We start from the raw sequence: 25,226 nt of genomic DNA, 5'->3' as shown, positions 1-25,226 counted from the left end.
CATGGGAGGCCCCCAGCCAAACTGCACATGCGCACACATGCGCAGCCGGCTGCCACGCTCTCCATTCTGTGGCTTCCCCCCCCCCCAGCATCTGATCGTGCCGGGGAGCAACTGCGTGGCAGCTCAGGGGATCTGTTTGATCCTGCCGCTGCGTGTCTCTTTTGGTGCGGCTCTAAAAAGCCGCACTTTGGCCATGCCCCCCCCCCCGTGTGGCAGGGGCCTAAGTTTATCAGTTTATGGAAGCCATACAGCAGGGGTGGTACTTTGCATAAAGGGAAAGGATGTGAAATTCAGTAACACAAATACACATAAACTGGGCTTTAAAAAAAAAAAAGAGGCAGGCGCTGGAACTTTCAAGAGGGAAATGAAGTTTTCAATCTGTACACTGAGAACTCATAAACTTTTAAACTTTTTTTTTTTGAATTGTCAAAGAGGTTCTGGAACTCCATTCCGGTGCATTCCCCCCCAGAAAAAAAGCCCTGCGACATAAACATAGTGCCTTGGTGGAAGGAGAATATATACCTTTTTTGCTACAGCACAAGGGTTGCACCAAAAAAGTGCCAACATGGGAGTGCAGGGAGATCTGGGGCTTTATTGCTGCTGCTTCCCTTTGAATGAGAAATTCTGGCCTGGCTGCCTCTTTGTGCTTATAGTATGGGCCCATCCATAACAAAAGCTGGGGTACAAAGCATCCTGCATTGAAAGGAATAACCACTAGACTTCTTACAATCCTAATTAAGGAAGATGAGCTACTGCAAAAGAATTCAGCTACACAGTGAGGAACTAGGTGGGAGAGTGAAAGTTCTTCACACCAAAAACAGAGATATAAACAGTCTCACTTCCTGGGTTTTGGTGCATGTGTGTGCTTTTAAACTCTCACGTCCTGTTATAGTTCTGCTTACCTTCCCCCCCCCCCATAGCAACACCAGAACATACAGCTCAATTTCATAGGCAGAGTTTACAGTTTACAATATCTACTGATTCTGTTACTATCCCAAAGGAGCATTTAAACAACAAAACACCCCCCTCTTAGCTTAACTGACCCCCCTCAAAAGAATCAAAGAGCTTCTGATCATTATATTATGTTCAAGTCAAGAGGATTTTACTCTTCTCACACCTCCAAAAACTGTGCAAACCATTTTATGTGTGTGTGTTTTTTAAAAAAAACACTCATTCTTTTTGGCAAAGATGTGTGTGGGGTGGTGAGCACTAATTTCTTTACAAAAGAACCATGGGAACTGGGAGGGTAGCCAGTGGATACTGCAGAACTAGAGTATCAGAGATCAGGAAGGGATTTCCAAAGACCAAGTACATACAAAATAAGAAGATGCACAGCCCACTCCTATTCAAGTTTTACTTTGAAGAAATCCCCACCAAAGTCAACCCAAGTTACTCCCAGGTTGCAAACTTAAACTGAAAGTTAATTTGTAAAATCAGATGCGGTACCAATGCAAGGAGTTGCCAAGGAAAATTTCACAGATCCTCACAAACTTTGTCACATAGACTGGGAATTTCTGGAGGCAGCCACAACACTGGATTCAGAAAAGCCACCCATTTTTCCCCTCTTTGCGCATCAGAAATAGCAGCATTCTTATAATCTCAGTACGAAATTCCACTTCCTCCTCTTGTTAACAGTTTACCAATCCTTCCTTTCTTTTTACTCAATTTTAGCATACTGGCAGACCATAATCTGATGTAGATTACACCTCAGCACAAAGAAGCTGAAGTTGGTAGATCTTGCAAATATTTAGAAGCCTAAGTTGAAAAAACTTGGCCATCGGAGCATGATATGCAAAAAGCTCAGAGATCAAAAACAGCCCCCCACAGAACTGTGCAAATCTAAGCATTCAGACTTGATCTGTACTGAACAACATCCCTCTTATAGAATCATAGAGTTGGAAGGGGCCATACAGGCCATCTACTCCAATCCCCTGTTCAAAGCAGGATCAGCCTAAAGCATCCCTGACAAGTGTTTGTCCAGCCGCTGATTGAAGACTGTCAGTGAGGGGGAGCTCACCACCTCCCTAGGCAGCTGATTCCACTGCTGAACTACTCTTACCTAATATCCATCTGGTATCTTTCCTTCCTTAATTTAAACCTATTATTCCAAGTCCTATCCTCCATTACCAACAGGAATAGCTCTCTGCTCTCCTCTAAATGACAGCCTTTCAAATACTTAACGAGAGTAATCATTTCCCCCTTCAACATTCCCAAATCCCTCAGCCTTTCTTTGTAGGGCTTGGTCTCCAGGCCCCTGGTCATCTTCGTTGCTCTCTTCTGTACCCACTCCATTGTGTCCACATACTTTTTGAAGTGAGGCCTCCAGAACTGTCCACAGTACTCCAGGGGTAGCCTGACAAATGCAATGTACAGTAGGACTATGACATCTTGTGATTTGGATGTTATGCCTCTGTTGATACATCCCAAGACTGCATTAGCCTTTTTTGCCCCTGCATCACAGATTAGCTTACAGTCCACCCCTACCCCAGGCTCTTGTTCACACAAACTTCTACCCATTAGTTGGTCCTTCATCCACTGTGTGTGCTTCCCATTTTTGTTACCCAGATGCAGAACTCTTGTTAAATTGCATCTTATTAAGATCCACCTATTTTCCCACTGTATTCAGATCTTGTTGAATTCTGCATCTCCTGCTGTGTTTGCTACTCCTCCCAATTTGGTGCCATCTGCAAATTTAATAAGTCTTCCCTCCACCCATTCATCCAGATCATTTATAAAAATACTGAAAAGTACTGGGCCCAGAACCAAGCCATGTGGCATCCCACTAGCTTCCTCCCTCCAATCAGATGAAATGCCATTGACAACTACTCTTTGGGTGTGGTTCTCCAACCAGTTCCCCTAACTATCCTTGAGTCCAGTCTGCAGTCCTCCAGTTTACCCATCAGAACATCATGGAGAACTCTGTCAAAGGCTTTACTGGAATCCAGGTAAACAACATCAGTGGTGTTCCCATGATCCAGTGAGCTACCAAAGAAGGAAACGAGGGGCGCAATCACACGCACAATTAGCCCAGCCATAGGCGCGAATGCCAGGTGGATTTAAAGGGTGCGATCAGACATGAACATCTGGGAAGTGCCATGTACCCGTCGGCAACCCGTTTTGCTCCACCGCGGAAACGGAGTAAAAAGACACCAGGGAAAATCCGGTTGGAAACGCGTTGTGACGGGCCACGGATGGAGTTTCCCGCGTCTGATTGCTCCAGCACACTCTCATGGCATCAGAATGATCAGGCCATCCCGACTCCATGCCGTTGTTTTCCCCCCCTTCTTGGAATGCGCATCATCACAAACTCCTCAGTGCGGAGATGCGATTCATTGATTCCTCATGGAAGCGCATCAGAAACAAACAGCAAAAAAAAAAACCCGACTCGCCCGCGGTTGCGTCTGATCACACAGTGGTGGGCTGTGCCCGCAGCTTCCAAGAGCTGTGTGATCACGCAACTGCAGGTCAAATTTCTCCTGAGCAAATAGCCTCACTTCCCCCCCCCGGCTTTATCTCACACGTGTGACCGCCCCCAAGGTTGGTCTGGCAGGACCCATTGAGGACAAATCCATGCTGACTTCTCCAGATCACCACAATGTCCTTCAGATGCTCACAGACTGACCCCTTTAAAATTTGCTCCCGAATCTTCCTTGGAACAGAGATCAGACTGACTGCCACATGGCAGGCCATTTTTTTTTCAAAGTAGGAGAACTTTCAAAAGCTGCTTCCAATATGGTAATGGGAACTCGGGGAGGGGGGGAGCTCAAAACCCCGATTCGGCTTATAGAACTTGGTCACTCTCATAGATGCTCTTTGGCTAGCTAGAAATTTAAAGGCCCAAATGTCCCACAGGGAAATAAAACATTACATGTACTGAATCCCCTATGGTTAAAATAAGTGAATAATTCTGAAACCCTACTCTGTGGTGGCAGCATCCCCGTGGAATGGAGGACATGCATGCCCTGTGAGGCCTTGTTAGCTTCTGCGGGGTTTGCAAGACAGAGTTATTCCAACAGGCTTTGAATTAGTTGTTGCATACTGCTTGAGATTTTTGTATTGTTTCCATCAGATCATTCTAGTTTTGGGTTGTCAGATGCAGACATGTTTAATAGTAGATTTATATAACTGGTTTTAATTTATGCTATTGATTATTGTTGTTGTTGCTGTTAAGATTATTTATCAAATTGTATTTGACTCTGATGTAAGCCACTCCGAGCCTTGCTTGTTGAGGGAGTGGTGGGGTATAAATCTGATAAATAAAATAGTGATGTCCCTTCTCCACTCACGGAGTGCCTACCACCCTCCACAACCTCTCTCTCTCTCTCTCTCTCTCTCTCTCTCTCTCAGGTTCAGGGTTACAAGTAGGTGAAGACCGTCACATGTTGCTACCCTTCTTATAGCTTTTAAAATCTACAGAGAACCATGACCACTTCATCCTTTCAGGTCCTCTCTGTCACTCACAGAGACATCAGCAGGCAGGGTAGCCCAGTCTCCTTTAATACGCTCCCCTCACTCAGACCCTTCACAGAGTTATTCTACTGTAGAAGAAGAGAAGAAGAGATCGGATTTATCCCCCACCCTTCACTACCCAAGGGAATCTCAGAGCGGCTTACAAGGTGGGGCGGTGGGAGAGCTTTTTCCAGAACTTTCCTTGAGAGAACAGCTCTGACAGAACTATGGCTTGCCCAAGGTCATCCAGCAGCTGCAAGTGGAGGAGTGGGGAATCAAACCCGGTTCTCCCAGATTAGAGTCCGTGCACTTAACCAGTACACCAAACTGGCACTGTACATTAGTGATGCCCCAGTGTTACCACTGGACAACTGGAAACTCGCAGCTATATCTTCAATTACCATTAGTAAAAGAACATTAAAAATGAATTAAAAACGTAACCTCGACAGAATCTACTTCAGCACACTGCCCCATTGCCCACATTGCTTGCAGAAAGTCTAATGAAGCCCCACAACCCTCAATGTAAATGCTGTAGTAAAATAAACCCAATTAAAAAACACAATCAGAATGTAGACCCAAAAAAAACACATTACTGGTAAGAAAGTGGCCAAAGTGGTAACTCCCATCATTTGTTTTGAGGCCACGTTATTAACCACCCATGAAAAAACAGTACTGGTAAGAAATTTAAGTTACTTTCACCCCCTGACTACATTCAAGCAAAAGAGAAGGAATACGATAAATAAAGCAAAAGCTTGTTAAATTCAACATTACTGATGATGCTACTCACTAATTAAAGGGTAGAATCCTTCAAAAAGGACTGAAAGAAGGGTACATAATCCAAAAGACATTTTATTCCTGGCACATTCAATTAAACTATGCTTATGTAGATCACTTACCTTTAGACCATACTGAAGAGTAACCATCTGCCTCTCATGCTGAGAGAGCAAAAATGCAATGCACACGTAGCTGAAAGTGAGAAAGGACAAAGTAGGATGCCTCTTTCCTTAGCTCCTCCCCTTAGCTGCCCATGATAGCCAGACTGGACTTTCACTATCACTTTATCTTAGCATCCCCCTGAGCGATTCCAGTCTGCAACTGAGAGGCCAAGATGAGAGGACCAGAGCCAGTAGAAGACTGGAATAGCTAGCCATGAAACACGTTACACATTCCATAACCTAGACAAGGCACAGCAATGATAATTAAACCACAAACAATTAAGAAGACTGTGAAAGAGAGTCATATTACAATGAACACCAGAAAAGTCTTCACACTAGAGTGTCATTATCCTGAAACAACAGCCATATGATAAGCAAAAAAACTCAGCAAGTGAAACGTCTCTCATCACAGCATTCCTGTCTGCTAGTGGCTACATCTGCTGGATTTCGGCTTCTCAGTATACTGTTAAAGGGTCAGGGCTACTATTCCCGCTCTTACTGAACACCCCAAAAATAGTGAGTTTGGTGGAATGGAGCAGGAAAACATAGATCTTAATGGCATGTTAACAGTTACAAGGTTCCTGGCAAAGCCTTTTAAAAACAATATTAGGCCAAGTGTGTTAGCAGTTGTAGGGCATTTGCAGTACTGTCCCAAGTTGGCCCTGACATAATTCCATGTGAAGGGACAGTGCTTACTTTGATGTAGAAAGATTTATTTGTTGAGATTCAGTTCGTGCACAACCAAAATGCCATAACCTGTAATAAGCAAACATTCCTTCAGGAGAAAAAAAAAACTGGTAGTAGTTTGTAGAGTAGCTGAGGTCACCTGGCTCTTACAGTCCTGTTTACTGAATCTCACTGATAATAAAACATCTCTCAAGCAAGGTTGTAATCAGAAGCCAGAAGATTAAAAATGTCCATCCTATTTTACTGGTCATCAAGCTATTTCTGCTTTGAGTTGCTGTGACCAAGCCAAGGCATAGGAAAGACTTGTATGGAAAATGAAACCACAGAGAAGAACTTGCATGCCTCTCAGAAGAGTGGTATTTGGGTTCCATCAAGACCAGCCCCTTTCCATTTTAAACACAGTCTTGCTGGAAGTAGATCCTATTGATTCCTGCGAAACTTCTTTCCAAGTTAAGATATGAACTCCACCACACAAGTAACCGTACACTCTTTTAAAAGGCAGTGTTTAGATTAAACCACTTAAAGCAGCCCCAAATAAAAAAAATTACAGTAATCAGAGAATGGATCACTGCTGCCAGATCAAGCTTTTCGAGGAATGGCCACAGCTGGAGCATTCATTAGCTGGCCGAGGGACTGAAGGCCAAAGTGGGATGGCTAAAGACTGAGACCGAATCTGACGGAGGTTTTGTGGCTGGGAGAGGCGCTTTGGGATTGGAGTCCAGGCTTCCAGCTCTTGATGGGGCACCGCTGACACCAGCACCGTCTGTCAAGAGTTTGGGCATGACCTTGGATGCCTCTTTCTCAATGGAGGCCCAAGTCACACATGTTACCAGGCTGGTGTTTTTCCATCTTCGCCAAGCTCAGCGACTGGCTCCTTTCTTCTCATGCCCTGACCTAGCCACGGTAATCCATGCAATGGTCACCTCCAGATTAGGTTACTGTAACTCACTCTATGCTGGCCTACCCTTGAGACAGACCTGGAAGCTCCAGCTGATCCAGAATGCGGTGGCACAAGTCCTAATAGGAACATCACAGAGGGCACGTATTCAACCTGTGCTGCGCCAACTACACTGGCTTCCAGTGGAGTACTGAGTCAGGTTCAAGGTTTTGGTATTGACTTTTAAGTCCTTGAGCTGTCTGGGGCCAACATATCTATGGGACTGTCTCCTCCGGTATGCCCCTGGGAGAGCTTTGCGCTCTACTGATAACAACTGACTGGTGATCCCTGGCCCTAGAGGTGTCTGGCTGGCCTCAACCACAGCCAGGGCCTTTTCGGTCCTGGCCCCGACCTGGTGGAACTCTCTGCCAAATGACACCAGGGCCCTGCAGGATCTTATGCAATTTTGCAGAGCCTGTAAGGCAGAGATGTTCTGCCAGGCTTTTGGTTGAGGGCAGCAACGGATATTTCTTATTGACTGGCACCCTTCTTCCTCCCCCACCCCCGCATTTTTTTTGTTGAGTTCCTTCTCCCCTGCCCAGAAAATAGAATATGACTCTGTGTGTTCAATTGTATTTGTTTAGACTAAAAATTAAGAGAAATACTGGTTAGCACCCCCCAAAAATAAACTAACTCAAGAGTAATACCACTGCCCCTACAATTTAAAGAAAAGGCCGTACAACACACAAATAATAGTGTGTTGATGTATCACGATGGCTTCACATTTAGTCTTTTTAGCACCAATGCTTTTGCAGGGACATGGCAGAGAAAGAGGGATATCAGGAAGCTCATACTTTGCTTCTTACTATGGGGCGGATTGCTTGAAACTCAAAAGATTAACTGAGAATAAGATTAATTTTGCAGAGCACATGGGGGAAATGCGGGAGAGAAAAAAAGATTTTTAGCAGATTCATAGCAATTGCTCAACTCATCAACAGGTCCGATTCAGTAAAAGAAATCATCAATTGCAAAAAAACCAATCACCATAGGTGGAAGAATGGAAGCAATAGCAGTTTAATTTTATGCGCATCTGGTTTTTCTATTAGGATACCGTGAAGAGTAAATGATCTCTTTAGATCATATTTAAGGAAAGGTTAAGCAAAGATCAATTTGAAGAGATACCAGCAGAAATAAGGGATCTGCCACAATGATGAGATTTATTGCTTAAAAAACCAAGTACTTTTAAGATTCATTCAAAACCTAGTCTAAAAAAATTGGACCCACTCTATTCAGAGGGACAACCAAACCCTGTATTTTAAGACGTAGGTTATTAATCCATGGACTGACCGAAGTGCAATGTTTATAGAAGCACAAATCCAGACACACATTTCTCCAATGTTCGGGCTAGTCCTCTGAGGTGCCAGTGTCCATGTGACATGAGGAGCAAAGTAGTCCAACATGTTCTCACGTCTTTAAATAACATATTGGTTTGTGGATTCAGGTGGGTAGCCATGTTGGTCTGAAGAAGCAGAAGAAAGTTTGGGTCCAGTGGCATCTTTAAGGTGGCATTGGACTCAAACTTTGCTATATTGGTTTGTGGTAATTTGTAACCCCAGAAACACATTTTGTGCAGTAACCTGGAGGTCAGTGGTCCTATAATTTTGTCCTTTCAGAATGTTGTCACTGGCATCCCAGCACACCCCAAAGAACAGTCCCTATACACACTTTGCTCTTTCTAGATGAAAAACTGCCCAGGGTAATATACTTCCCCAAATGTGAATGGATTTTTCCTTGTCTGGTAAAAACTTACCTCAGTCCATGATAATGACTAAAGTAGTTCATTACACCAATGCAAAAATGAGTTTTCTGATATAACTGACTTAGAGTTCATTCAGAGTTGTATTCACCATTTGTTAACATTTCTTTGATAACAAACTGATGGAACAGTTTACCTCCAGGTTATCTCCAGGGGAGCCTTTTTTCCCCAGGCTGTAAGGTCACCACCCCTGCCTGAAATTCCTCCCACACACACTCCACAAATAACCAATAAGTATTTTTGCTCTCTTGATAAAACCAGAAGGAACTACAGAACAGAAGGGCATCCAAATCAGCACAACTGAAGAGACATTAACTTCTACTGTTTCTTCTGCAGCTGGCCACAAAATACAATACAGGACAGGACAATCCGGGACAGCAAAAGACACCATCCATAAACATACCGGCCCAACATTATATCCATTCTGGTATTTGATAGGTTTCCTATTTGCCCAAGAGGTAAAAACTAGTGCTACTGTCACCTACCAGGCTCTGTCAGTGGAGGAAAAGCCCAGAAAACCAGCCATCCTTCTTGAATACAGTAAAGGCAAAAGGTAGGATGGATAACTGACCACTTAACCTATACGGTAACCTGCAGGCATAGAATTAATTGGTGGCAATGAGACTGGTCTTTAAAATGTTTGATATAGCTGTCATTGCCAGTTTTATTTTTTGGTTGGGGCAGCCGTACCTGGAGATGTAAATCTCTTACAAGAAAGATGGAGCTTATTTGTGGCTGAGACTGGAGAACAACTTATAGATGGATAAATAAAATGAAAAATGCTGGATTCTCATCTCAACAAATCTATCTGAACTATCAAATCCCATCTCAGTAGATAAGGCTGCAAAGATTAATGGACATTGTCTTTCTGCCCAAATTTTCCTGACCAGAACCCACAAACCTATGGTTTGATGAACAGAAGTGACAGATTTCTCAACTATTAAAACCATCTTTAAAAATTCAGGAAATGGGGGCAGAAAGTCTACATCATGTTGAATTCAAGACTTAGTCAGTATTTCTCTGAATTCTGAAAAGTTTGAAAATTTGGTTAATTATTTTTCAGGATGGCTGTTACATAGTTTGTTAGGTCCAGAACATTATTAGTAGTCTTTCAACCAACAATATTAATGATTGATAAAATGTGTTTTTAAAATAATAATATTGTCATGGGTTTCTAGTTGTGCATGTGTGATGGTATACAAAGGTATCCCGTAATGGCAAGAAATCGGTTTTATGCGGTTCAAAAGGAACCCACCACACACAGACATTCCTGATTTATAGTGCGATCCTAACCAAAGTTATACTTTAGTCCATTGAAATAAATGGGTTTAGAAGGGTGTCACTCTGCTTAGGATTGTACTGCTAATAACCTTTCCTGAAAGTTATCAACAGTAGCCTTATCTGCAGACATTAGCAGATGATGAAACCAAAACTGGACTCTAGTAGCACCTTAAAGAATAGCAGCATTTATTCCAGTAGAAGATTGCATGTGTCAGAGTCATAACAAAAGCATCTTATGCTAAAATTAAAAAAAAATAGTATCTAAAGAGCCACCTAACTCTTGTTTCGTTTTGATTCTACAGAATAAATATAGACCCATCTGGAATTAGTAGATGATGGTTTCAGAGCATGGAGATAAGCATTATCACATGCTAATATCTCCAGATCAAACATCTGTTTAAGAGCATAGAAGCAAAGGGTAGCTTTAAAAAAAAGCTAGCAATTCCACATGTGGCTGGGTACCAAGAGCACAAGTTTTTAGTATCCCCTGCTCTTGTGCTTTTAACAGAAATTTGAACTGCAAGTGCATTAATTTTGTAATAAAGTTGCAAAGGATTGGCTGAAATTGGTGTTTTCAACACCACTACTCAATCTAGCACTAAGAAACAGATTTTGTGTGGCAATCACTACTAAAACTTGAGGGTGGGAACATTACCATTCCAGTGCAAATCAATATTTCTTCTTCTACTGAGGTTTTTAAAAGATTGCAAACTGAACTGATATGGTGGAGTTCACAAAATCAATACAGGAAACACATAAGAGATACTGGAATTTCCAGTGCAGGAAACAGTATCTCACAGGCACAGATTCTATTAAGATAAAACAAGTGCTAGAATTTGTCATTAAAGTATCCAATAATCAAGTATATCTGCTTTCTGATGTGCAAGGCTTACACTACAATCACAAGCTAAATTTTCCAGTTACCTGGGTCAATCCAAAAGCGATCAGTGTACATCTTGCCATCTTGCCATCAATATACTCAGTTGCCCCACTTCAAAGAAGTAGATGCTGAAAGGTCACCTCCATGCTTGAACAGAGAGGGATGGAGAATAATGGCAGGGTCTCAGTTTATTACTTTCAGCATTCCACAATCAAGGATACATCTGCCCAAACAATCTCCAATTTTGACATATTTATTCCCTTCACTATGTTTTCCCCTGGAATTAAACCCAAACAAATGGTAACTACATAATGGTCCTTGTATCTGTTAAACATCTTCATTATGGTGTATGATAATTTACTACTCACCTGCTACCTATACGTATGGACTGATAATTTCTATTTCATTGTATCTGAAGAAGTGTGCATGCACATGACAGCTTATACCTTGAATAAAACTTTGTTGGTCTTAAAGGTGCCACTGGACTCAAACTTCATTATACTCAAGAGTGTTTCTCTGTATTCCCTGCCCAGATACGCTTTCTACTTAACAGGTAATGGGGCATTGACTTATATCATTAGATCCATTTATCCCAGAAAAAATAACTGCCAGTTATAGTCTCTGGGACTATATTCTATTGTATGCCCTTATTCATCAGCATTTTTCCTTTTGTACCTAAGGGAAACTATGGATAAAACTTGAAGGATATTTGTCTGATTCAGCCAAAGTATTTGTTAGTCATGAGTAACTCCTTAAAGTCTGGTCATAGCTCGCAACAGGTCTACAAATGTAAAGAATAAAGTAGTAGAATTCTGTGGTGGTAGAACAGACAGTGCTGATATCAGAATCACATTTCCAAAGCTCTTCTAATGAAAAAGAAATTCTGCATTTAGAAAACTAGCAAATCAGGGATTGGGATGGGCCAGACCTTTTCTCTCTGCTATGCTGAGATCTGGGTTTCTTTGTATTTACTTGCAGTGATTTGGAATATCAGCCTTAGTGACTGTGCTGACGTAAGTGACAGAACACTGCGTGATGAACATGCATGTGTGAATGATCTCTCTGTTTTTCACAGGTTAAATGTGAATGTAATGGTGTACTTAACAGAGTTGTTTTGAACTCAAACACAGTAATTATTAGAAGCCATTGGGCAGGAAGTTATTGGCATCAGGGTTCCCTCTAAGCTGAGTTAGTGTGAACTAGCTCACAGTTTTTTAGCCTCCGGCTCACACATTTTTGCCTTAGCTCAGGAAGGGATGGCTCCAGAGCAAACTAATCTATGCAGTACCCAAATTGCCTGCTCACAGCTTTAATGCCAGTAGCTCACAAAGCTGAATTTTTGCTCACAAGACTCCACAGCTTAGAGGGAGCATTGATTGGCAAACAATCTCATTTTTGTAATGGCCTTTAGCCTTATGCAATAAATGTTCTGCTTGCTGCAATCTCATTTGAATTCACCCACCATAACTCTTAAAGTATCCCTGTACCTTTCTTGTTTGACATTCTAGTCTTTAGCAGACTTTTTTTCAGTTGGTAACAAAGTAAATCCCTCTGCGAAAAAAGTAGGGGGAAAAAATAAGAGTAAACTTTCAACACCATGAAATATTATGCACCACGAAGTCAAACCCAGTTATACATCATTCACAGTATTAGCACAATCATGTTAACCTATAAGAGATGTTTCAGTGGAACTCCCTCAAGTCCTATGCACCAACTACTGTCAAACCACTGCTTACTACTGTCAAATCACTGCTTAATAGACAGAATCCCCTCTTTAAGAACATAAGAAGAGCCCTGCTGGATCAGACCAATAGCCCATCTAGCCCAGCATCCGGTCTCACACAGTGGCCAACCTGTTCCTCTGGATGGCCAGCAATAGGGCATAGAGACATTTGGGGAGAGGGAGAAAGTTCTCTCTTTGTCAGCTCTCTCTATCCCATATATAATTTTATAAACCTCTATCATGCCCCCCCCCCTAGTCATCTCTCTTCTAAACTGAAAATTCCCAGACTCTTCAGCCTTTCCTCATAGGGAAGGTGCTCCAACCACCTAATCTTCTTGGTTGCCCTCCTCTGTACTTTTTTCAGCTCTGCCATGGCCTTTTTGAGACACAGTGACCAGAACTGTACATAGTATTCCAAATGAGGCTGCACCATAGATCTACACAGGGGCATTACAATATTAGCCACTTTAGTCTCAATTCATTTCTTAATCATCCCTAACGTAACAGTTTGCCTTTTTTACCACAGCAGCACACTGGGACAACACTTTCATTGAATTATCCACTATGACCCCAAGATCTTTTCCCCTCTCTGTCTCAGCAAGTTCAGACCCCATTAGCCTACACTTCCTTTTTATATTCCCCTCATATTTGTAAAATTTTCTCTTTTGAAATCAAATGTTACCATTTTGGACTTTAGGGGTAACTTTCCATTGACCTGAATGCTGAGCTTAATAGCACTGTGGTCACTGCTCCCAATCGGTGTAACAACCTCTACATCTCTCACCAGGTCTTGAGACCCCCTCAGAACCAAGTCTATTGGGGAATTCATTCTCCTGGTGTTTTCTTATTTGATTCTATGTTCTCTTCAATGTACAACACAACACCAACAACAACCTGTCCTTCCCTGTCCTGCCTATATCCAGGAATCACTGTATTCTATAGATTTTCCCCATTCCACCATGTTTCTGAGATACCTACTATATCTAAATTATCATTGCACACCAAGCACTCCAGCTCCCCCATCGTAGTTCAGAGACTTTTAGCATTGGCATACAGGCACCTGTAACGCTGTTTCCCTCTCCAGTAACCTCTCCTCCCTCAGTCCCTTAGTCACCACACATGGCCCTCAGTTGCCACTGTGCCCTCACTCCCAGGTTCTATTATGCTCCTATCAATATTACCCTGAGTGTTGATGCAATTATCCCTTTCGGCTGAGTTATCCCAAACCAGAAGCTCCCCAGCTCCTGTCCGGGATTAGTTTAAAAGCTGCTCTGTCACTTTTTTATATTAATCACCTGCAGCCTGGTTCCTTTCTGGTTCAAGTGAAGCCCATCTCTTTTGTACAGGCTCAGCTTGTCCCAGAAAGTTCCCCAGTGCCTACCAAATCTGAACCCTTCCTCTCAGCACCACGTTCTCATCCACACATTGAGACTGCTGATCTGTGCCAGTCTAGGTGGCCCTGCACATGGAGCTGGCAGCACTTCTGAGAACACTACCTCTGAGGTCCTGCCCTTTAACTTTCTGCCTAGTAACCTACATTTTTCCTCCAGGACCACACGACTACATTTCCCAGTGTCATTGGTGCCGACCTGCACCATGACTGCTCCCCAGCACTATCAATCTACCTAGACAGCACGTGATGTCTGCGACCTTTGCACCAGGCAGGCAGGTCGCCATGCCGTCAAAACAGCTGTCACAGACCCCACTCTCTAGATTTCTAATGATCGAATAATCATCTTGACTTATTTTCTAAGGTAGTTCTGCCATCTCCATGGAAAAGCATGGACTTTGCCCAAGAGTTCTCCAAACACTCAGAAAGTCCAGGCCCTTTTTGAGCTCTCTGACTGCCCTTCACTGTATCCAGCCTTCCCTATTGCAAGTTCCCCTTCTTCCAAAGTTGCCTGGGAAGGAGAGAAGAAGCAAGCCCACAGCAGGTAGTACTGAAGGCAAGCTACTTATGAGATGGCCTTCCAAGGAGGAGATGGACGACCTGCACACCTTTCTTCCTGCTGGTAGGTAGCAAATCAGGAGGCCCACACAATGAAGTGCAATCATGCTCCTCGCAACAAAGGAATCAATAGTGTTGCCAAATGTTCAACTGGCCACCATTTTCAACTGGCTTTAACAACAGCTGGATGTACATTACGCAGTAGGCATTTATGCTTTTTGCTAAAAGCAAAAAAGGATCAACCAGGCAAATCTTTTTTTTCTTTTTCCTGGTCAGGTGGCAATCCTAGGAACCAAGGATGGCCTCCAAGAGCACCAGCCTCTACAACACCTGAATGCCTGCATCAAGTGGCCGAAAGACATTCATCTGCCTCCTGGGTATGGAAGACGCAGAGTGCACAGCCATCCCGCCTCGAGAGCAGGACACCTGCACAAGCTGTGAAAAGCTTATCTTCCTCTCTTGGTGCCCCTGACTGCCACAGAAACGCGGTCTGTACAGGCTAGCTCGCACCAGCGGCCCCGGAAGAAGGACGTTCACAGTCGCCCCTGCCCCTTATTTGCCACAGGGCGTCTCGCCAGGAGCTTCTGTGGATCAACACGGCATTGTCTTCGTTCTTCCGTAAATCGTCGCTGTTCGTTCTGTAAAACGTACCCCGTGTGCAAACCCCGGAGAGATATTATGCCTGCTTGCAACTGGTATGTTGCTTGTTGAACAAAATTGAAACCTTCCACTCCACACAATTACACAGCCGACTATAAATACGCTCCTCGCTTGTTGCTGATAAACCAAAATACATAAGCCGAGAGGGTTTCTTCTCGTGTTTAGTCATTTCAGGACTCGGCAGCGTTGCAAGGGGGAAAACCCACCAAGTTTCAGGAGCCTCTCGCCCAAGGCCCGCTCTAGAGACGCCAGCCGCAGAATCTGCATAGAGAGTTTTTCATTCTGCCGGCCTCAAGCCAAGCTGCAACGTGCAAAGGCTTAAGGCTTTTCACACACACACAAAAAGGTCACACACAAAAAAAAGGGGGGGGGGGGGGAATCAAGAAAACCAAGACTATAGATGATTTAACCTATTATTATTTTTTTGTTACAGATTCTATTAAGGACTAAAATCCTCCTATTATCGATATCTCCCGAGCAGTGAAACCTGAAGCAGTTCATTAGTTAACAAAAAACGTTCCACTTTTCATTCACCAAATCAGTCAGCCAAGCGAATTCATGCACCGCCTGAGGAAAGATTTTTTTTTTTTTTTTAAGGAAAAAAAGTGGGGAAAGCCTGCCAGGCTCGTCTCTGCTATCTGCAGTCTCAGCATTGCCAGCTACGCTCTAAATTAAAATTATTTAGCAAAATGAAAAGGGGGGGTGGGAGGTCTCTCTTCGGCGTCCCCACCCACCGTAGTTTCCTGGGGACAGAGAGGGCTAAAACTGAAGCCTGCCGCGGATTGCTCAGGCAGAAGAAAGCGAATAAAAGGTAGCAAAAACAACAATTCCTGGCTGGGGTCACATAAGGCTGTAATCCTCCCTGCTACAAAAGTCAATAGGGCATTACTAATTAAACAAGCACAGCCAGGACTGGGCTGCCATCCTCGGTTCATTTAAGACGAAGTATTCGCCACTTAATTCAGAGGAGCTACTTCCGAGGAAACCTGCTAAGAGTCTCGGGCTGCACAAAGGAATGGAGAAGCTGCTCTTGTTTTGTTTTGACTGAGCAGCCGACGCGTGTCTAGATCTCCCGCCACAGTAAAAATAAATGAAAACAGCTTTTACCTACAAAGGGATTTTTTTTCCCTCAGTCTCTGCCTCTCCTCCCAGAACAGACACGGCACAATCAATCTCCTCCTTTTGTGCAAATCAGTCTGTTGCTCGAGATCAACTTCTTGTTTAGCGCAGCCCAAAGAGACCGTTTGTAACGCGCCAACCTTGCAATTATCTCCTCCTTCAAACAAGACGAGCGCTGACAGCCTGATTTGGAATCAATCGACAGCCGTTGCTGTGGATACAGCGGCGGCACCAAGCTCTCACAACGCCCCCAGACTCCTCCCACTCCCTTTCAACTTTAGGGAAGTTATTACGACGCATCCCATCCGTTTACTTCTCTGACTAAAATGTCCATGTCAGTGGGTGCAAGATCCAGTTACCCTTTTAAAGCGGAGCTATAGCGCCACTTTTGGAAGAGTGGGAAAATAGGAAGCTGCAGTTGGGGAAGACGGGTCCCACCTCTCTGCTCCCTGTTCTTACCAGTTTTTGAGGGGATTCACGGCGGGGATCTTGAGCACCAATTAGACAGCCTTCAGCACAAGTTTTATTACCATCTCCCAGCAAAGGGGGGGAGGGGGCAAACCTCAGAAAGCTAAGATTGTTTTGGTCCAGTCAAATCCTATCCCCCATCCTATGTGCTGTTGCATGAGAAGAAGTAAACAATAGCACATGAAATGATCAGGACTAAGATATTGTTTTCATTTGCAATCAGTCACTAATTGCAGTTGTCATGTGCTTGGTGAAGGAAAGACGAGACACATAAAATAATTGCTTGCTGACGTTCACCCTTCTTGCGAAAGGCAAGAACACCCCACTCCACCCAAACATCATTGTTATAGCTAATACTTTTTTGTCCCCTCTTTCCAGTGCAGCACACATGATTCTCCCTTCCACATTCTATCCTTACAACAACCAACCAAGGAGGGAGATTAGGCTGAGAGAGAGTGTGACTGGCCCACGGTCGGCCAGTGATCTTCCATGGCAGAGAGGGAATTTAAACCTGGGTCTCCCAGATGCTAGCCTGACACTCAAACCCTGGCTATCAGTGTTTGCAGACAACCTCCTAGGATTTCTAAAGCTTTTAGTTTTTTAAGCTTTTTTTGAGCTCCACTTATAACTAATGCAGAGATACATTAGAAAGAACAGTATTGTGCTCCACTCATGGTCCACGCATGGGGGCAAGGAATAAATGCACTTCACTGCAGAAATAACAGGTTTGGGGCTGGGGGAAGCGATGCAAACTGAAAGCTTGTGTGTCTAATTACACAGTTTCCGAAATGAATAGACTTTGTTTCATTCATGACTCTCTATTGGATCTGGGGGGCAGGGGGGCAGGATTGCATTTTGACAAATTGTACCAGGCCCATAAAAATGGTACTTGGGGGTCCTGCCCACACCTGTCTCTATAGAGCAGTACAGAGTGTTAAATAGCACCTGTATGAGAACACCAATGGTACTGCTAAGGGCTGCCAAGGCACTGTCTAGAACAGGGGAACTCATTTGTTATGAGGGCCAGATCTGACATAAATGAGACTTTGTTGGGCCGGGCCATGTGTGCCATGAAATGTATTGCCAGGTAGCAGAGATATAAACTTTATAAAGGACACAAACACAAAGATTAATTTTTTACTTAAAACAGAAACATGCTTAAAACATTAGCACACTTGCAATATTTTGTTTATTTAACAGTGTCTGGTAACTGGCACCTTTTGCTCTGAATTATTGCATCAAAATGTCTGTGCTGTTGCAATCTTGAGTATGCTGTTCAAATGTGTGTATGTAAGCTGCAAACCCAATTTTTTTTAATTTGACATTCACTACAAAAATCTCATGCTCTGAGTTCTGAGTCTCGGATCCAGGGGAAAACACGAAATGGCTGGGTTTTGCAAGCTTTTGTACATAAACTGCTTCATGTGCTGGTCAAGAACATGAGAAGGCACCATGACACAGACTGAGAGCTATGTGTTTGTCTACAGTTTGGTGTAGTGCAGGGGTGGCCAAACTTGCTTAACGTATCAGCCACACAGAATAAATGTCAGATGTTTGAGAGCTGCAAGACATGAACAAATATCACACACACATTTTTATTGAAAAATATGCACATTTTGCTTTTTATTTACATTAAAATCAGACTGTGCGAAAAAGCCGCATGCGGCTCCCGAGCTGCAGTTTGGCCACCCCTGGTGCAGTGGTTAGGAGCGTAGACTCTAATCTGGGAGAACCGGGTTTAATTCCCCCCTCCTCCACATGCAGCCGCTGGTGTGACCTTGGGTCAGTCCTAAATTCTTTCAGAGCTGTTGTCTCAAGGGCAGTTCTCGGGAGAGCTCTCTCAGCCCCACCTACCTCACAGGTGTCTGTTGTGGGGAGGGGGAGGGAAAGGGGTTGTAAACCATTCTGAGACACCTTTGGGTAGTGAAGGGCAGGGTATAAATCTAATCTCTTCCCTTCTTCTCTTCTACAAAACTATGTGTTATGGTTTTATATTGTAATCTTCTTAATTTGTTTTACTATATTATGGAGTTTTAATATATATTCATATATATGTTTGTTAGCCACCCTGAGCTTGCCACGGCGGGGAGGGTGGGATATAAATGTATTTTAATAATAATAATAGCAACAACAATAGTCTTCTCCAGTGGTCAATATTGGCCTACTGTCTCAGAAGTCTAAGTTCAAAATCCCCAAAGGAAATGTGCTTGGTGAACTTGGTCGACATACACTCTCGGCCTAATCCACCTCACTGGCTTGTTGTTATTCCTCATCTAAACAGTTCACATTGCTTTCCTACTGAGAAAGATTGGATCATGAGGGCATGAATACAGTGAAAAGGGGGAGGGAGCCCAGTTGCACCCAGGAGAGCCACAGCATAACGAGCCCAACAAAACACACAAACTGTAGCAAGGCACACAAAAGCTCATACCTTGGATAAAACTTTGTTGGTCTTAAAGGTGCTTTGTATTTCTCCCAAGTGATTGAAGCAGCCAAGCAAAGCAAGTACTCCCTTCTTCCCTCCCTCCCTTCACGGAGGAGCCTCAGCCTATGGAAAGGCAGAAAGGCTTGCCTTTGTTTCCTGGGCAATTGAGGCAGCCTGGCCAGGAAGCCAACTCTGACTTGTTCCCTCTCTCTCCCCCCCCAAGGGGGGGGAGGGGGAGGAGACTCAGCCAGTGCAGGGAACAAGCTTGCCTATCTATCTCTCCTGAGTGACTGAGAGAGTCTGGGATTGCAACCTACCACGCAGTAGCACTGGAAGACAGCTAATTCCACTGCGAGCCTGATAGAAGCTCTCCGGGGCCCTGATCCAGCCCGTGGGCCACATGTTTGACACCCCTGGTCTAGAAGCTTTAAAGTTTAACATGAGCACCTTGAATTGTGCCCATGAACAGACTGGCAAGATTGGCAAAGACTGGAGAGATGTGGTCCCTACAACACATCCTTGCTGCAGCATTCCATACCAATTGAAGTTTCCAAACAATTTTCAGGGGAAGCCCCTTGTAGGCTGTATTGCTGTAAGTAAGATGAACTGTTTTCAAAGAACAATTTCAGGAAATTGCTCCGGCACGCTCCAGCCGCCAATGACCCCTGATTGCTCACATCCAAGGTACAGATTGAAACATTTGATTGGCATGATAAAGGGCGCAGGGGCAGAGAACCAAAGGAATGAATTTCACATTGCTGCATCCTTTTGCCCATCTCCATCTTTCTTTCTTTTTAGGACCATTATGTAGCCAAAGACCTGCAGAATCCAGTTGATGAAACTCCCCTCCCTAGGGATACAAACCAATGCTCTTTGGTGTGGTTACTTTGAGTTACAGAAATTCCTCTCTACATCTAAATCTTTCTGTTTAGATATAAGCTGACTGGAGGGCTATTCACAGGGAGGGGGAGAGATTTTTTAAAGAAATGCTTGAAAATTACTATTTGCTCTGACATACTAACTTCTGAGTTTGTCATGTAATTAGGGTTGCCAACAAGCCTAGAGAAAAATGTCTCATTCCTTTAATAGAGGATTCATGTGTGGAAATAGGCAGTTGAAGCTTTTGATGCCATAGAGTTTGTCATCACCTGGTAAATAATCCCATTAAAGCTCTATTAAAGAGACTGAATTCCCCCCCCCCCCAGGCTATTGGCAATCCGACACATAGTGGGTGAACTCATGAACCCCTATCCATGTGGAAATGAGGTCACCGTGCAAGAGCGATATCATCACAAAAACAAATGTCTACACTGGACCACAAACTAACCTTTGCTTCTTTAGTCCTGCAGGCAACTGGCCGATTTTGGCTGCAGGCAACTGGCCAATTAACAATAGTACTAAAAGCCTTGACTCATTTTACAAGAAAGAAAGTGTATCTTGGATACAATAGTACTTTTCTTTGCAGATGAGTGTCACAAGTGAATCACCAGAAATGAAATTATTTTGGTTAATACATAAATATCAGCTAGGGTCATTTGAAACACAGACTCCTTTATTACACCCTTTTCTTGACGCATCTTCTCTGGCTCATTTTGTGACTTACCAGCAATCATTTGTTTTTCTTGTTTGTCCATGGGTCTAAACAAGATAATTTTTAAAAAACTTTCACCAGATGTTGTGGTACTATTTGTTGGCAGAGTTTAAACATTCAGAGGAATGCAGCACAAAGTGTTTAAAGAAAATAACTCAGTTTACTAAAGAAGAAATAAACTCTGATAGAACAGAGGACAGGCACAGAGGCTTACCTAACTGCTGTGAGGGACAGGAATGAAGAGGGAGGGCTCAGTTGGAGCAGGAAGTCTCCAAACAGCCAATCAGGAGACAGGAAGGACATAATTTGAAATTGTGGGAAATCCCTAATCTACCTATGCTAATTAGCAGTGCTTCAGCTGTCCCTTATAAACTGTTCTTGTGATCTTCAAGTAGGCGCACTATAGACCTTGTATACTCCAACCCTATTTGGGTATAAAGTGCCATCTCCTGTTCATGATACAGATTTATTTGAAAACCATCAAAGTTCATCTCTTGCTGTTATTAAATTCTCTTTTCATCTATAATTCTTCCTGCCCTATATTTTCCTGCAGTGGAAGTCATAAGGTTGCAACAGGCCTGAAGAAAAACACCCTGTCCCTTTAATCCAGGCATAGTGTGTGAAGATTGGCAGATTAAGTTTTGGATGACATGGAGATAAGTAACGTAACCGAACATCCCATTGGGGTGAGGAACAGCGGCACGGTATAGCCCAGTTTTGTCAGATCTTGGAAGCTACACAGGGTCAGTACTTGGATGGAAGACTGACAAGGAAGCCTTTGTGCAGGAAGGTGATGGTGGACCACCTCTGCTTCTCACTTGCCTGGATGGTTCCTTGTTGCAACTTGATGACACATATGTACAAACAAAAATGAATAGGACCTTTTTTCTTCCAAGTAGTTGGCAACCCTAGGAAGACTGTGTAATTTGGTTCTCATTGACTTGGAAGCTGACATAGTGATGTAAAATGATTACACAACAGAGATAGAATCATGTCCTTTGCTGTCCACTTTGGAAGAGTTGTTTATTCAGATGGCCAGAGTGAAACAGTGGTTAGAGTACTGGTCTAGGAACTGGAAGGCCCAGGTTTCAGAACCCCAGTCACCTACGAAGCTCATTAGGTGACCTTGGACTAGTCACTCTCTCTCAGCCTAACACACGTCACAACATGGAGGACAGGGAAACCACATATGTCTGAACTCCTTAGAGGAAATGTGGGATAACTTTCTTTGAAATAGTTGCAGTGACACGTGCTGGAATGATCTTCAAAAGTTCCTCAGTCAGTGGTCATTTTAAGCGTTTCCCACATCCTATTGTTCTTTTTGCCTATGTTGCAATATTGGTATCTTGACTTGACAAATGAGTTGCCATATCCAATAATCCATGTTTCTTCCATACCATAAGGAATTCAGTTTCCACTGTCCTGATTCATACACTATACATTATCATCATAGTGGGATATCCTTCTCATTTGGTGGCCAAAGTATTTGAGCTTCAGTTTCATTATCTGGCCTTCCAGGGAACAGTCAGGGTTGATTTCTTTGAGGATTGACTGATTTGTTCTTCTTGCAGTCCAAGGGACTCTCAAGAGTCTTCTCCAGCACCATAGTTCAAAAGAATCTATTCTTCGGCGCTTGGCCTTCCTTATAGTCCAACTCTCGCAGCCATACATGACTACTGGGAATACCATTGCTTTGACCATGTGGACTTTTGTTGGCAGGGTGATGTCTCTACTTTTTATCATGCTGTTTAGGTTCGCCATTGCTTTCCTCCCAAGGAGCAGGCGTCTTTTAATTTCATGGCTGCAGTCACAGTCTGTGGTGATCTGGGATCCCAGGAACGTGAAGTCTGTCACTACTTCCACGACTTCCCCTTCTATTTGCCAAGGAGTGATGGGGCCGGATGCCATGATCTTAGTTTTTTTGATGTTGAGCTTCAAGCCCACTTTTGCGCTCTCCTCTTTTACCCTGAGCAAGAGGCTCTTTAGGTCCTCTTCACTTTCTGCCATTAGAGTGGTATCATCTGCATATCTGAGGCTGTTGATGTTTTTCCCAGCAATCTTAATTCTGGCTTCTGAATCATCCAGGCTGGCATTTGGCATGATGTACTCTGCATATAAATTAAATAAGCAAGGGGAACAAAACTGCAGTTGCTTAAAACAGTTTCTGGGTTGTTCAGTATAACAAGCAGAGAACCCACCAGGACTTCTGGAGATCATTTCCCCATGTACCCCCTTTCATACACCATTTCCTCTTTCTTCCAGGCAGACCCCATATCCTCTCCCCTTTCCCTGCTTCCTTCTCTCATTACTAACCAATCTTTCTGCTGCCTGCCCTTCCCAGTCTTCAGCTTTATTTATTTATTGTTTAATTACTTCATTTATACGCTGCTTTTCTCCCCATGGGGACCTAAAGCAGCTTACACCATTCTCCTCTCCTCCATTTTATCCTAACACTGTGACAGTAGGCTGAAAGAAAATGACTGGACAAGGTTATCCAACAAGCTTCCATGACGGAGTAGGGATTTGACCCTGCATCTCCCAGATTCTGGTCTGACACTCTAATCACTATGCTACATTTAAAGCTGCCAGCCTGAAAATACCAGTTCCCTTGAAGAAATGGCTGCTTTGGAGGGTGGACTCTGTTGCATTATAACCCACTGAGGTCCCTCCCCTCTCAAACCCCACCTTCCCTAAACCCCACCCCCACATCTCCAGGAAGTTTCCCAACCCAGAGTTGGCAGCCCTAACCATGCTAACCCTCAGCTTTTGCTCCTTGCCTCCCCCTGTCAGCCTCTCCCTAGGAAAAGCCTAGTCAAGTTGCAAACGTTGTGCTATAGCAAGTTGCTCAGGTGAGTCATATGGAGGCCTCTGCCAGTCCCGGCCAAGCTGTGCATAGGCTGCCGCTGGTCCCCCATGAGTTATGTGGAATCAAGTTATAGACACTGCTGCATCTTGGTGAGTAGTACAGATTACATGGTAGCAAATTGTCCAGTGCTTGCTGCTTGGCCTCCCCCACAGGGCTGCAGGGGTGGACTGGTAGGCCCAAATACCCTTAGAAAGAGTCCTGCCCTCTGCCTTTTATTGACAGAAATGAAGGTTTGAAGGCTGGTAATATTGTAGTTTAGGGTTGCCAGCTCCCAGATCTGAGCAGGAGATTCCCCCACGTTCAGGGGCTTCTCGCTGCTGCGGACAAGCTGGAAACCCGTCCCTAAACAGGGACATTGCCACACAACGTTCCTGATGTGATAGCATTACCCAAAAGTTATGACATCATGCAGGGATGCTCTAGTTTATTGACAGAAATGAAGGTTTGAAGGCTGGTAATACTGTAGTTTAGGGTTGCCAGCTCCCAGATCCGAGCAGGGGATTCCCCCACTTTCAGGGGCTTCTCCCTGCTGCAGACAAGCTGGAAACCCGTCCCTGAACAGGGACATTGCCCCACAACATCCATGATGTGATAGCGTTACCCAAAAGTTATGACGTCATGCAGGGATGCTCTAGTTGTGAGGTAAAACTATGGTTTGAGGGCAAACACAGAGTTTCACCCAAAAACCAGAATGTCGTCCTCGGCACCACCAACACAATGATGTCTCTTCCCGGTGACGCCACTCATCTCACACTTCCGGTGATGTCAGGGGGTGTGGCCTTATGGCACACTTCCGGTGATGTCAGGGGGTGTGGCATATGCTAATGAGTTATGCTAATGAGTTCCCCTAGCTCTTTTTCTACGAAACAACCCCTGGGCAAAACTATGGTTTGAGGGCAAGCATAGAGTTTCACCCAAAAACCAGAATGTCGTCCTCGGCCCCACCAACACAACGATGTCACTTCCAGGTGACGCCACTCATCTTTGGGGTTTTTTACTTCAGATTTTTCTGTAAACCTGGGGCATTTTTCAGGTTTCTAGAAAGATCCATGTCATCTGTTCATAGCTTCCAGCTCCCGATTTAGCTATGTTTAGAATTAGATATATTGATGATGATGTAGATAACCAAATAACCAAAGCTGTAAGTAAATAGTGTGATTTGATCATGTAAATATTTGTTCAAGGAAGGCAGAAAAATTCTGTGTTGAGAGCATGATATTTGTCGTCATTATCTAGAAAAGCACCTAAAATATGTTTTGCTCATACATAAAAGGCATAAACCTCTAGAGATAGCTGGAATGATTTGTGCTAGGCCACTGAAAGTACATAGTCACCAAAGGAGCGGCTGTTGAAAGTGTGATGGGTAATCAAATGAATGTAACTGACATGGCCTATAAACATACAGCTACAGCAGTGCAATGTGGAAGACAATCATTACATATGTTTGTGAAGAATACCTAGTTCAAGAGAAATATGTGCTGGATTAAAATGTTCTGGAACA

General features: G+C 43.7%; 1 protein-coding gene across 1 annotated transcript in view; it reads right to left on the bottom strand.

The window, feature by feature from the left end:
• Positions 1–16,477, bottom strand: part of PRR5L (proline rich 5 like) — a 78,117-nt gene extending 61,640 nt beyond the window's left edge. Inside the window, exon 1 of the mRNA XM_015419020.1 lies at positions 16,364–16,477. The gene's annotated coding sequence lies outside the window, so the exon portion shown is untranslated. The remainder of the gene's footprint in view (positions 1–16,363) is intronic.
• Positions 16,478–25,226: the final 8,749 nt, after the last annotated feature.

The sequence above is a fragment of the Gekko japonicus genome, unplaced genomic scaffold (genome assembly GCF_001447785.1).
Source record: "Gekko japonicus isolate JY-2015 unplaced genomic scaffold, Gekko_japonicus_V1.1 scaffold3784, whole genome shotgun sequence".
Taxonomy (NCBI): domain Eukaryota; kingdom Metazoa; phylum Chordata; class Lepidosauria; order Squamata; family Gekkonidae; genus Gekko; species Gekko japonicus.
Note: the sequence above shows the minus strand (reverse complement) of the source record. Positions and strands in the feature narration are given on the sequence as shown.